General features: G+C 46.1%; 1 protein-coding gene across 13 annotated transcripts in view; it reads left to right on the top strand.

The window, feature by feature from the left end:
- The window catches only part of nrxn1a (neurexin 1a), a 2,435,560-nt gene that overhangs the window by 129,526 nt on the left and 2,292,941 nt on the right, over nucleotides 1–13,093 (top strand). The gene's annotated exons all lie outside the window — the stretch shown is intronic.

Raw genomic sequence — 13,093 nt, 5'->3', positions numbered from 1 at the left:
CTGATTGAAAGTATGTTGTATGCACCTGCCCAGGCTGTTGGAATGCTGGAGGAATGGTTTTGCAAGCAAATCAACCACATAATTTCACTCCTAATTACTTTCAATGTTTTTTTTAAAGTTGAGTCAGTTAAATCATGGTTCTCCAGGTGTTTTGAATACTTAAATTTCCCAACAGAAAATTAGCTTCATAACATGTAATTCATGCTTCCATCTCAACATAATATACTCATGCTACACCTGAATGTTTACATATTGAATATTTTTTTCTTGCTATGATTAGTTGCATTTACATATACAGTATCATGAAACTTATAAATTGTTTCTCTCTTTTTATTCAAATATGCTTACTTCATGGAACCATTCCATCAATTCCATAGGTAAAATTAAAGGTACTAAATGTTTTGCTTTTTTTTTTAATAATTAAAAATATATAGTTTTAAATGCCATTTATATAAATGGAGAAAAAACTGGCATTTTGTGTTGCCTGAAGGTTTATGCTGGGTAAATGATGTGTGGTTATGATATTGTATTGCATTACAAGATCTCAAAGGTAAGGCTATTGTTGATATTTATGTTTTTGCCTATTTGTACTGATCATGAAATTCTTATCTGCTTGTTGGATACAATAATTTAGAAAACTAAGGGACGATTCTCCCTTCATGTTGGAAGGTTGACATATTTATAACTTTAACTTTTAGAATATTTCATTATCGAGACAAAACCATTCTAAAATTAATTACCCCGACATCTTGCAATAGAACATAGTCCCTTTTGAAACTCGACAAAGGCTATTTTAAATGTAGATGCTGCACATTTCAATTTGAGCAATATCTCTTTTTAATTATATTTAATGGGTATTGAGTAATTGCTTTTTTGTGTCTTTGAATGAGCAATGGGTATTGAGTACTGAATGAGTACAAAATTGAATAAATGTAAATGTTGAATGTTAGATTAGCTCAGTTAAAAGATATTTTAGGTATCACTTTCAAGATCACAATTTTAAATGAACATGTGGAATAAAGTTTAAATGAAAACACTGCTGTTATATTAATCACAGCAGATGCAGAGCCCCCCTGACACGCAGAAACCTTAGCCAGTGAATAGATTAGCCATCTCGATGCAGAAGGAACTAGTAGTTTGTTGATCTCAGTCGTATGGCAGGAGGAGTTCTACATTTTGTCTCATTGCCTTTAGGTTAGAAAGGGGAAACTTGGCCAGAGCTTCCTGCTGGAAATGCTTGTGTGGATGTCAGGTGAGGATAAGATTAGCTTTAGTTTTGGTAGCCCTGCAGTTGAAAACTGTCCGCACTTAATTGTCAAGGTTCACACATGAATATTGATCACTTACGTTACATACTGGTGGGTGACTGGTGCCATTAAACCGTGTGGTGACAAGCATTCAATATCTTCAGGGGGAGGGGAGAACCTTGATGCGGGAAACAAATAGCAGTTGTAAAATAGAGAAGAGATCATTTAGGGGGTGAGACAAAATAATTTTGATAGTAATTTGATCTGTGCTATTGAATTAAGTCCTTCAGTTAACTGCTGACTGTTCACATTTTGACTAGTTGGTTGCTTATGAGGTCAATTTTAAATCTGGGTGGAATCGGTGTGTGGGGGGAGGGCCTAAAATGGGCGGCACACTCAGAAGCTGGAAAGGAAGCAAGCCTGGCCAATTTTAACTGTTGGGACTTATTTTTATATTTCACACCTGTCTCCCGAGGCCCACAATTGGAGAGTTTTTTAAAAAATTTGTTTATGGGATGTGGGCGTCGCTGGCAAGGCCAGCATTTATTGCCCGTCCCTAGTTGTCCTTGCGAAGGTGGTGATGAGTCGCCGCCTTGAACCGCTGCAGTCCGTGTGGTGAAAGTACTCCCACAGTGCTTTTAGAGAGGGAGTTCCAGGATTTTGACCCAGCGACGATGAAGGAACGGCGATATACTTCCAAGTCAGGATGGTGTGTGACTTGAAGGGGAACTTGGAGGTGGTGTTCCTATGCACCTGCTGCCCTTGTCCTTCTAGGTGGTAGAGGTCACAGGTTTGGGAGGTGCTGCCAAAGAAGCCTTGGCAAGTTGCTGCAGTGCATCTTGTAGATGGTACACACTGCAGCCACGGTATGCCAGTGGTGGAGGGAGTGAATGTTTAAGGTGGTGGATGGGGTGCCAATCAAGCGGGCTGCCTTGCCATGGATGGTGTCGAGCTTCTTGAGTGTTGTTGGAGCTGCACTCATCCAGGCAAGTGGAGAATATTCCATCACACTCCTGACTTGTGCCTTGTAGATGGTGGAAAGGCTTTGGGGAGTCAGGAGGTGAGACACTCACTGCAGAATACCCAGCCTCTGACCTGCTCTTGTTGCCACAGTATTGATGTGGCTGGTCCAGTTAAATTTCTGGTCAATGGTGACCCCCCAGGATATTGATGGTGGGTGATTCGGTGATGGTAATGCCATTGAATTTCATGGGGCGGTGGTTAGTTTATCCAGTGCTGAGCCGTACAAACCAAAAAGTCCTCTGTTTGATCCCTGGTCTATGCTAAACTAGCTGATCTCAGCAAGAGCAACAGTGGGACTACTACAATTGGCCTTAGCACCCTTGGTTAGGGAGGAGAAAATCGGGCACTGTTCTTACTCCTAATCAATATCTTGTCATCCCTGATGGAAGTGCATATGTGTGGACATCAACTGAGGAATGGATAGGCTTTCTGTGATTGAATAACCTGCCAGCACTCAATGTCAACATTTGCAAATAAATAATGGTAATTTGGGCAAGATACTGGAGAGCAAGCAATACTATGGAACTATACCCCAGTACGAGTTAACGACTTCAGGAGAAGGGGAAGGGATTAAGCTGGTGATAAAGAAAAAAGATACAACAGAAGTTGTACTACAAAAAAAAAGGTGTTTATCTTTTTAACGGGTTAATGGAAATGTATGTATGGCATTAAAATGATGTGAAAGCTGCAATACAATAAGCTATTTTCTTGATTTCATTTTACAAATATACCTTTCATATGGCATCAAGGAAGGTTATTGTTTTATTAACATATTTTAAGTGATTTAATATGTAATGCATACAATTTTGTATGGTAAAAGAAAACACTGCTGTATATATGATTATGAAGATCCATTGAACTGTCAAATTATCTTTTACATTCAATTTGATAGTTCTGTCATATTGATCATTTGTGGATTTTCAGGTTTAATTTGCAATCAAAATAATTTGGAATCATTGTCCATGTAAACTAATCTTTCTGATTTACTAATAATTTTGTAAGAAATATTTTAAATGATATTGCAACAGTGGTGTGTAATTTCTGGTACATAGTGAGAATATTAGAAAAGGATAGTAAAGAGGTGAAATTGGTCAACACCAAAAATACAAAATGGGCTAATAGCGAATCGGCAGGACATTTTACACCCTGCCTGGTTTACTTTTCCATTAACAGCAATGAAATAGAAAATCGGGCGCGATGTAAACTGTCAGTCCATTTTATGCTACTGGCTTTGACCAATTTCACTCCCGAATGATCCTGTGAGTTTATTAATTATTACATTCTTAACTATAGAGCATAATATTGCAATTCTCATTCACTGCAATAAATTGATCGAGTGCATGATATTGCGATTGTGTGGTAAAGGTGCAAGTCTGCTATGGAGGTTGTTCAAACATTTTATATGAAAAGATGGAAGACAGAAGGGTGCTTTTAAGTGCAATTAGGCTACATATTGATGTGGAGATCTTGTTTAGTAAGGCACTAATATCTGTGGGGTTAGAATCTTCTATTAGACCAGTGGATTCTTTCCTGAGATGGATCTGTTTTTGCCATTGTCTGTTTTTGAGGATAGGATTTTGTTGGGGCTTCACGGGAAAAGGCAATGGGGAAATGTGTCCAGATTCCAAAAAAGCTCCATTTATTTTCCTCTCTCTATCCTTTTCTAGAGTTTCTCCAAGTAGTAAATCGTCTCATGATCCTTTACAGCCAGCTGATAGGAATTGTACAAAAGAGGCTCAGGATGACTGGCCTTGGGCTTTCCCTTCAACTTAGTGGGATAGTGTCTGGCCTCTGCTTGGCACTCTCATGATAGCATATTTGGACTGAGAATGCACTAGGTGAGAAATTATAGCCATGATGCCATGTCAATGTAACGTGTGTTTCCGAGAGTTTTGACTTCAATGTCCTGTGCCACTGCGCTGCCATCTGAACACATTATGAAAAATAGGGTTCAGTCATCATTTTCTATTCACTGTTTCCCAGGAGATAGATTTGTGAGTTTTTTGCTTTGTGCTTGTGCTTTGCATTTTTCTGGACTATTAATTGGTTGTCAGTTGCAGTGAGCATAGACAGGGGAATATGTGAGGCAGGGTAAAAGTAGCATGAGTTCAGATGAGAGGAAGTAATGAATTTTGTGTGCAACAGCTGGTTTAAACTCATGCTAGTGGGTTAGGTTTTCTGGTTGAAATAGCACCGACTTGTGATAGATTTACGTTGTTCCATTCTATGTATGCCGAGGTTTAATTAACTAATTAATGCCTATTAAATTTAACAGTGTACTGCCAGAGGAATTTAAATCCCTCAATTTTGCTGTCAGCGCTTTTTATAATGATCACTTGAGGACTGAAAATTCTAAGTTGGTGATATAGGCAATTTTGGAATTTTAATATAGCGGTACCAAGACAGTTGTCAACTTTGTTTGAACTCCAGTCTTATTAAATAATAGTTGTTGAGAAATGCATGACTGCAGTTTTTCTGTTTTAATTTAAGAGTAAAATAAAGATATTCTGATTAAAATATTGCTTCAGTTTTAAGGACATTGGTATTTCTAGCAAATTTTAGAAAGCATTTTAAATCTTTGTTTATGATTTTTCTAGAAATAGCAATTAGAACAAATCTTCCTGCTATGTTAACAATGTCACGAAAACAGAAATTGGAGATTATCTTCTCCCTCCTGTTCTCTTTCTCGGATGTTAAACTTATCATTTCTTTCCTAAGCAAACACGTAGGGCTCGATTTTAATAGCCCTGAGGAGGTGGGTTTGGAGGCGGGTCAGCAGCGAAAATTGGAAAACATGGCTTCAGACACCCAACCCGCCTCCATCCCGCACCCACGCGATTTTCGTGAGTGTTGGGCCAGCCGCTCCCAAACTGACCCGACGGGAACTGGTAGGACAGGTAGTTAAAGCAGTTACGAGCCTGTTAACTGCCTTACTAATCCTATTTTTGTAGTGGTTTCCCATTTTCATGCTTCTGGCTCCTGTTTCCTGTCTTGTCAGAAAGAGGCCAGCTGCAAGGAGACGAGTTGCTGGAGGACATGATTTGTAGTCATTGGTGCAGCACTTTAAAAGCGCTCCTGTAACATGGCTGACATTCAAATGCAACAACTTTGTTGATGGAGGTTGGGATAAGATTTTGCAAATCTACTGACCTTGTGACTGCTCAAGCTGACACCCATCTGCAGTGTTACCGGATTGGAATAATTTTAGGTCACTTTGAGTGTGCGCTTGCAAGCTTCTTGCCTCAACTGAAATCTATGACAACGGGATGGAAACCATTTACATCCCCACATCCTGGTTGTCAGATTCAGAGGAAAAGCAGCCGCGGCAGCACCACAACCAGTCACAACAACAGCACCAGCACCAGGGGCGCCAACCTCCTCCTCACCCACCTGATGCTGCACTGGACACAGGGTATCAGCCCCTGATAAAACTGCTGGCCGGGAGGCGCCAGGTTGACACCATCCCACACCAGCACCGTGACACATCCCTTTAATGTCCAAGCCATTCCATGGTGGGGTGGGGGAGTTATGACTGAAAAATCACTGGAACTCAGTAAGACACTTCTCAATGTGCGCTCAGATCTGTCCAATCAGGGGCACTTTTTGAAAAAGAGATTTCACTGTATGACAACACATTACCAGAAACTTCACATGGACATTAGCTAAACCTCTCAGGTGCCTACCCTTTTGTGTTATTTGGTATGCTTGCAGTAGGATGAGGGTAATTGTGAGGGGTGACTAGTGAGATGGGGAAGTGATAAAGTAGATAGAGAGGGTTGGGTGGAGGTTTAAGGTAAGTTGGTGTCCTGGGGAAGTCTCTTCTGCCCTTGGAAGGGAAGAGAACCTTCCTGCGTGCTGTGACTTCCTCCATAAGCATATGGAGGGAGTCATGGGAGAGCCTGGGTGCAGCCGTGCACCTCTGTGCAGTGTTTGCAGCACCTCAATGCTGTCAAACACTGACAGAACAACTGTCAAAATAAAATTGTGCATGGTCCCTTTAAGGAAACCGGCAGATGATGCGTCATCAAATGACGTCATCAGACCCGCTTCCTGTTAATTGGGGCGGGCTTAACTGGGGCGAGCTTAACAAGGCCAATCAAGGGAAAATCATGTCTGCGGAGCGGAGGCAGCTGGGGGCGGGACCAGAACCCGGAAACCAGCTATCCCGCCTGTAGAATTAATTCGCGGCCAAGGAATTCTAATTTTAAACCTAGGCAGGAGAGTCTTGGATCAGGATGCCACTGAGCAGAGAAAGGGAAGTATCTCCTTTGTTTGTTACTTGTGGTAAAATGGTAATTGTGATTTTGAAGAATGCATTTAGAATTTTGCGACAAATACCTGTAGTAATTGGAGGCGAACAATACGTAACTTGTATAACACTGTACCACCAATCTTCAAATTAAAAGTATCTGAAGAGGGGAGAAAAAAAATTAAATAAATAGGAAAAAATAACTCCGCATATTTAGTATTTTAGCAAATGGGTTGTGTTCATTGATATAAGGGGTCTCAGTCCTGGGGAACCGTCTGCATCATTCGCTTCAAGTTGGGGCAGCATGAAAGATGCAGCATAAACATACCTTCACCACATTTAGCTTAAAGAAATAATCTTGGATAAATATGCTCCTAAATTCAATTAAAAATAATCAATATATGCTTATAAATTTGTTTTTGTAAAAAAATAACTAGGGCTGGCAAATGATTTTTTAAAAATCATAATTAATTTTGCGATTAAAGCTTTTAATCTCCGTTTGTAGGAACGTGGGTTCCGAACTAAAAGATTGAATTCCACTCAGGCGATCAAACAAAACGAACTTTAATTAAACAAACAGGTTTTAACAAGAAACTGCAGGATAACATCGATTGTAGGTCTGCTCTCTTTGGAGGCTCCATGAGGACTGCCCCTGCAGTCCCGTGGCTGACGTCATGACGTCATGACGTTTTCCCGCCAGTGGGGAATCACGTGATGAACGGCGTGACGTCATCACGTTTTAGCCGCGCTGTTAAAGTAACCACGCTCTGTACAGTTAAACAGCATAAATAAAGATACAGACTCAGGCTGTAGCTAACATGTTATATACAAACGATCTGAGTCCTTTGGTGGCTCCGCCACATGCGCCCCCCCAGAATTGTCTTTAACAGCAAAAGTGAGGCGTCGAGGAGGCCTGACAAGTCTGCCCGAGCGACTTCGGTAACCCTGCAGAGGAAGCTGATGGACGGTGGTCGAGCTGGCGGGCGGCTGTGGTTGATCTGGCACGGCGGCTGCAGGCGGTCGGCCACGTTTCGGCGGTTGAGCGACGATGACTGGGCGGTCCAGGTCCAGGTGAGCCGGCTTCAACCGGTCCACCGAAATGTGATCCGGCTTTCCTCCGATGTCGACCGAAAAGGATTTGTCTCCTGATTCGATGACGCGGAAAGGACCAGTGTAAGGGGGCTTGAGCGGATCCCTGTGAGCGTCGTGGTAGATAAATACGTACTCGGCGTTCTTCAGCTCCGCTGGCACGTGGGAGCTCTGAAGGCCGTGATTTGATTTAGGCACCGGAGCGAAGCATCTAGCCGCTTCCTGGTGGCTGACGAGTTGCTGGGAGGCGGACCATGGCTCTGTGGGAGAAGGGAGGAAATCCCCTGGTACTCGGAGCGGCTGGCCATAAACGAGTTCGGCCGAGGACGATTGCAGGTCTTCTTTCGGTACCGTACGAAGACCCAAAAGGACCCATGGGAGTCTGTCCACCCATCCCGCACTTTGAAGACTGGCCCGTAGGGCGGCTTTAAGCGACCTGTGGAATCGCTCGCACAGGCCGTTCGCCTGTGGATGATAGGCGGTGGTGCGATGAAGTTTGGTGCCGAGCCCCTGAGCTACAGCGTTCCAGAGCTCCAAGGAAAATTGTGGCCCACGATCGGAGGAGATGTCCGCCGGTACCCCGAAACGAGCAACCCAACAGGAGATGAAAGCTCTAGCGACGTCTGCCGAAGTGGTGGAAACCAAAGGAATTGCCTCTGGCCACCTAGTGGTGCGGTCCACCATGGTGAGGAGATGCGTATAACCATGAGAAGGCGGAAGTGGCCCCACAAGGTCCACATGCACGTGGTCGCAACGACGCTCCGGAACAGCGAACGTAGCCACTGGAGCTTTTACATGATGCTGGACCTTGGCCTTCTGGCAGACCACGCAGGTGTTGGCCCAGTCACGGACATCGAGGTGCATACCCTTCCAGACGAACTTCACCGACATTAGCCATTCTGAAGCCTTCATACCAGGGTGCGACAACCCGTGTATGGCGTCAAACACCTTCCGGCGCCATGCGACTGGCACGATAGGTCAGGGAACGCCCATGGAGACGTCGCAAAGGAGCGTGGTGCCTGCGGCCTGGAAACTGACGTCGGTCGCTTGGAAACTAGAGGGGACGGTTCTGTATGATTGGACCTCTGGGTCCGAGGCCTGATCCGCAGCCATGAGGGCGTAGTCAATCCCCAGGTGAACCGCATAGACGTCGCGCGGGAGAGGCAATCCGCTACCAGGTTGTCTTTACCAGGCACATGTTGAATGTCCGTGGTAAATTCAGAAATAAATGTCAGGTGACGCTGTTGACGAGCTGACCATGGTTCGGCGGTCTTGGCCATGGCGAACGTTAGAGGCTTGTGGTCAACAAAAACCGTGAAGGGATGTCCTTCTAATAAGAACCGGAAATGGCGAATGGCTAGAAAAAGGGCCAGCAACTCTCGATCGAAGGTGCTGTATTTTCTTTCGTTTTTCCGTAGTTGACGGCTGAAAAACGCCAGCGGTTGCCACGTGCCGTTCACCCACTGCTCCTGCACTGCGCAGATGGCGTTGTCTGACACGTCTGTGGTAAGGGCGATGGTGGCACCTGGAAGTGGGTGCGCCAGCATGGTTGCGTTGGCCAAAGCGCTCTTGGTGTTGACGAACGCCTGGTCCATCTCGGCCGTCCAGCTGATTGGATCCTTACCGGACTTGCACTTTAGGGCCCTGTACAAAGGCTGCATTAGCTGAGCCGCCTTAGGGACGAATCGATGATAGAAATTGACCATCCCCAGGAACTCTTGCAGGGCCTTGACAGTTGGCGGGCGCGGGAAAGAGGTAACCGCTTCCACCTTCGTCAGTAAGGGGACGGTACCGTCTAATGTTATGCGGTGTCCCAAGAAATCGATCCGCTTAAGGCCAAACTGGCAGTTGGCCGGGTTGATGATCAAACCGTTCTGGCTGAGGCGTGTAAAGAGGGTACGCAAATGGCAGATGTGCTCTTCCTTGCTAGCGCTGGCGATGAGAATGTCGTCAAGGTAGACGAAGATGAAGTTTAGGTCTCGGAGCACGGAGTCCATCAAGCGCTGGAAAGCTTGTGCCGTGTTCTTCAAGCCAAATGGCATCCGCAGGAACTCAAAAAGGCTGAATGGGGTGATGACTGCGGTTTTCGGGACGTCTTATGGGTGCACGGGAACCTGGTGATACCCCCGGACGAGGTCGACTTTAGAAAAGATAGAATTTCCTGCCAAATGGGCCGAGAAATCCTGAATATGCGGGATCGCGTACCGATCAGGAGTAGTGGCGTCGTTCAGGCTTCGGTAGTCGCCACATGGCCACCAGCCGCCGTCCGGTTTCGGAACAATGTGGAGAGGCGAAGACCAGGGACTATTCGACCGGCGAATAATCCCCAGCCGCTCCATCGTGTCGAACTCCACTTTCGCAGCCGCGAGCTTACTGGGTTCAAGCCTTCTAGCCCGTGCATAAACCGGGGAGCCAGTAGTGGTGATATGATGTTCAACACCATGCTTCGTGGCCGAGGAGGAGAAAGTGGGCCTGGTCAGCTCCGGGAACTTTCCGAGGAGCCAAGTGAAGTCATCTGGAGAAGGGAACGCGCAGGCGATAGAGCGCGCCATGGTGGTACCGTGGTGGCACGGAATCGAGTGGAAGGTGGCCGCGTTGATCAACCGGCAGTGCCGGACATCGATGAGGAGGCCGTTGGCACACAGAAAATCCGCCCCTAGGATGGCCTGCGAGACTGTGGCCGTGATGAATTCCCAATGGAAGCGCTGACCGCCGAAACAGACTTGGACCCGCCGCTTTCGGAAAGTTCGAATGGCTGCGCATTTAGCCGCCACGAGGGAAAAGCCGTGGTCCCCAGCTTGCATATCGAGAATCGACGCAGGTAGGATGCTACACTGCGCCCCGGTGTCACAAAGGAAACGTCGACCCGATAGGGAATCGGTGATGTAAAGGAGTTTCCCCGTAGATCCAATGGCCATCGCAGCCGCGGAGTGCCCGTTAGACCCGGTCCTCCTTTGCCAGGAACGCTGCAGGAGCTTTGTTCTTTTTTTGGGTGAAAAGCTGCAGGGAGAGCGGCAGCGTCGTGCTTTCGCACCAAAACGGGCGTGGTAGGAGCACCAGCCCACTGCAAGAGGAGCTGGAGCCGTGTCTGTGGGGGATGGGCGCCTCGTGGCCGCGCAGCACTGCTGGATTACTGTGAAAATTTTATCTGCATCGGCAGCAAGCTCAGTGCAGTCTGTGACCTCGGACCTGGCTAGGGCAGCCTGCACCTGCTCCGGCAGTTGGCAGAGGAATAGCTCCCGGAAGAGGAAGTATCCGGTTCGGCACCTAAGAGCGTGAGCATTTGGCTCATGAGCTTGGACGGTTTGGAGTCCCCGAGGCCGGGCATAGCGAGGAGCTGGCGAGCGCGTTCTGACTTAGAGAGCCCAAAGACTTGTAGCAACCGCGCCTTTAACGTATCATACTTGCGGTCAGTAGGAGGACTACCGAGTAGGCTGACGATCCGCGAGGCAGTGGCGCTATCGAGGGCGGAGACCACGTAGTAATAACGGGTCTGATCCACGATGATGTTCCTGATGGCGAACTGGGATTCAGCCTGGATAAACCACGCGGCTGGTTGTTGCTCCCAGAACTGTGGCAGTTTCAGAGTCACGGCGTTCGTGTCCATGCTGAAGATCTTCCGCGAAAACCGTTCATGAAAGTTGGGGTCACCAATGTAGGAACGTGCGTTCCTAACTAAAAGACTGAGTTCTACTCAGGCGATCAAACAAAACGAACTTTAATGAAACAAACAGGTTTTAACAAGAAACTGCAGGATAACATCAAATGTAGGTCTGCTCTCTTTGGAGGCTCCACGAGGACTGCCCCTGCAGTCCCGTGGCTGACGTCATGACGTCATCACGTTTTCCCACCAGTGGGGAATCACGTGATGAACGGCGTGACGGCATCACGTTTTAGCCGCGCTGTTAAAGTAACCACGCTCTGTACAGTTAAACAGCATAAATAAAGATACAGACTCAGGCTGTAGCTAACATGTTGTTAAAGGAATTATATACAAACGATCTGAGTCCTTTGGTGGCTCCGCCACACGTTCATCTTATTTTTAATCACATATTTAATTGTTACAATTACTGCATCCATCTCATTCAAGATTGTTTTATTACGGATGCCCAGTGTATTTCTTTGCACTAGATGGGGTAAATGTGTATTCACACCCTAAATTCAGTCAGTTGTGTTTTTTGGGGATGTGGATCTAAATTTACCTGAATGCTCCTTAACTTTACAAGACATCCCGGTGCAGTTAATTTATCTAAACAGTCCACTGAAGCCTAGTTCAATTGCTTAGTCTTCAAGATACCAAATCTCATTGGTGGAGAGAGAAACCGAGTTAACGTTTCAGTTCGATGACTCTTCACCAGAACTGGAAAATATTGGAGATGAACAACTTTTAAGCAAGCACAGAGCCAGGGAAAAGGGGGACAGGGAAAAATAAAAGGGAAAGGTCTGTAATAGGGTGGCGGGCAGGAGTGATTAAATGACAAAAGGGATAATGGTGCAAGGCAAAAGGGGTTGATAATGGGACAAGTAAAGAAACAAAAGATGGGTCCAGAGGAGGTGTGTAAATGGTTACAGCAGAGGGGGAGGGCAGCATAGAAAATGTGGCAAAGCAGAAAAGGCTGGCGTGACCCAGCAGGACGGCTCCTCATCAGAGAAATTTTCCAGGGCCCAACCGGCATCCTAGAGTGGATTGATTACCTTCTCCAAATTACATTGAGAGCAAATGATGTGAAGAGGAGGATTTCTTGAGTCTCTTCCAGGCTTTGGCCTGGATCATGCCTGAAGAGTCGCGATGGGGGCAGGATTGCTGCCTTTCGGGTTCTAGTCCCGCCCCCAGCGACGTCCGACGCACAGACGCTATTTTACGTCAATTGGCCTTGCTAAGCCTGCCCTGTGGGCTTGCTGGTCAATTAAGAGAAAGCCGGTGTAAGATGACGTCAGTTGATGACGCATCATCTGCCGATTTTCTTAAAGGGGCCACCACCATTTCCTTCTGACAGATGATTTTGTTCAGTGTTTGACAGCATTGAGGTGCTGCAAACATTGCTGATCACTGTACAAAGGTGAGCCCTTGAATCCAGGCTCTCCAGTGACTCTCTCCTTAGGCTAAAACAGATGGCGGCTGCAGGTGAGGTTACAGAAGCAATTTGTCATTGGTGAGAGAGGTTCTCCCAATGAGGTGGGACTACACAAACACTTCAAAGCTTGTCACGTACAAAAAATTCTAAACATATTAAAAATGACTTTCCCAACATTTTCTTACCTCTGCAACTCACGAGTGTCCCATTGGATCCTTCACACCACTTCTGCAGCTGTCATCTATACACAAATATTACAGTAGACCCACAGCACGCCACACTTACCCTAGCGGGGTTTCCTGATGTCGGGAAGCCCGCAGTGGAAGTGTCAAAATTGGAAAAAGCCTCTTAACTGCCTGTTAACTACCTGTTAAGAAGCAGTTAAGTGGCTATAATCCTCTTCCCGCTGC

Source organism: Somniosus microcephalus, chromosome 3, assembly GCF_052327205.1.
Source record: "Somniosus microcephalus isolate GS21.2 chromosome 3, FLI_Smic_1.0, whole genome shotgun sequence".
Taxonomy (NCBI): domain Eukaryota; kingdom Metazoa; phylum Chordata; class Chondrichthyes; order Squaliformes; family Somniosidae; genus Somniosus; species Somniosus microcephalus.
Note: the sequence above shows the minus strand (reverse complement) of the source record. Positions and strands in the feature narration are given on the sequence as shown.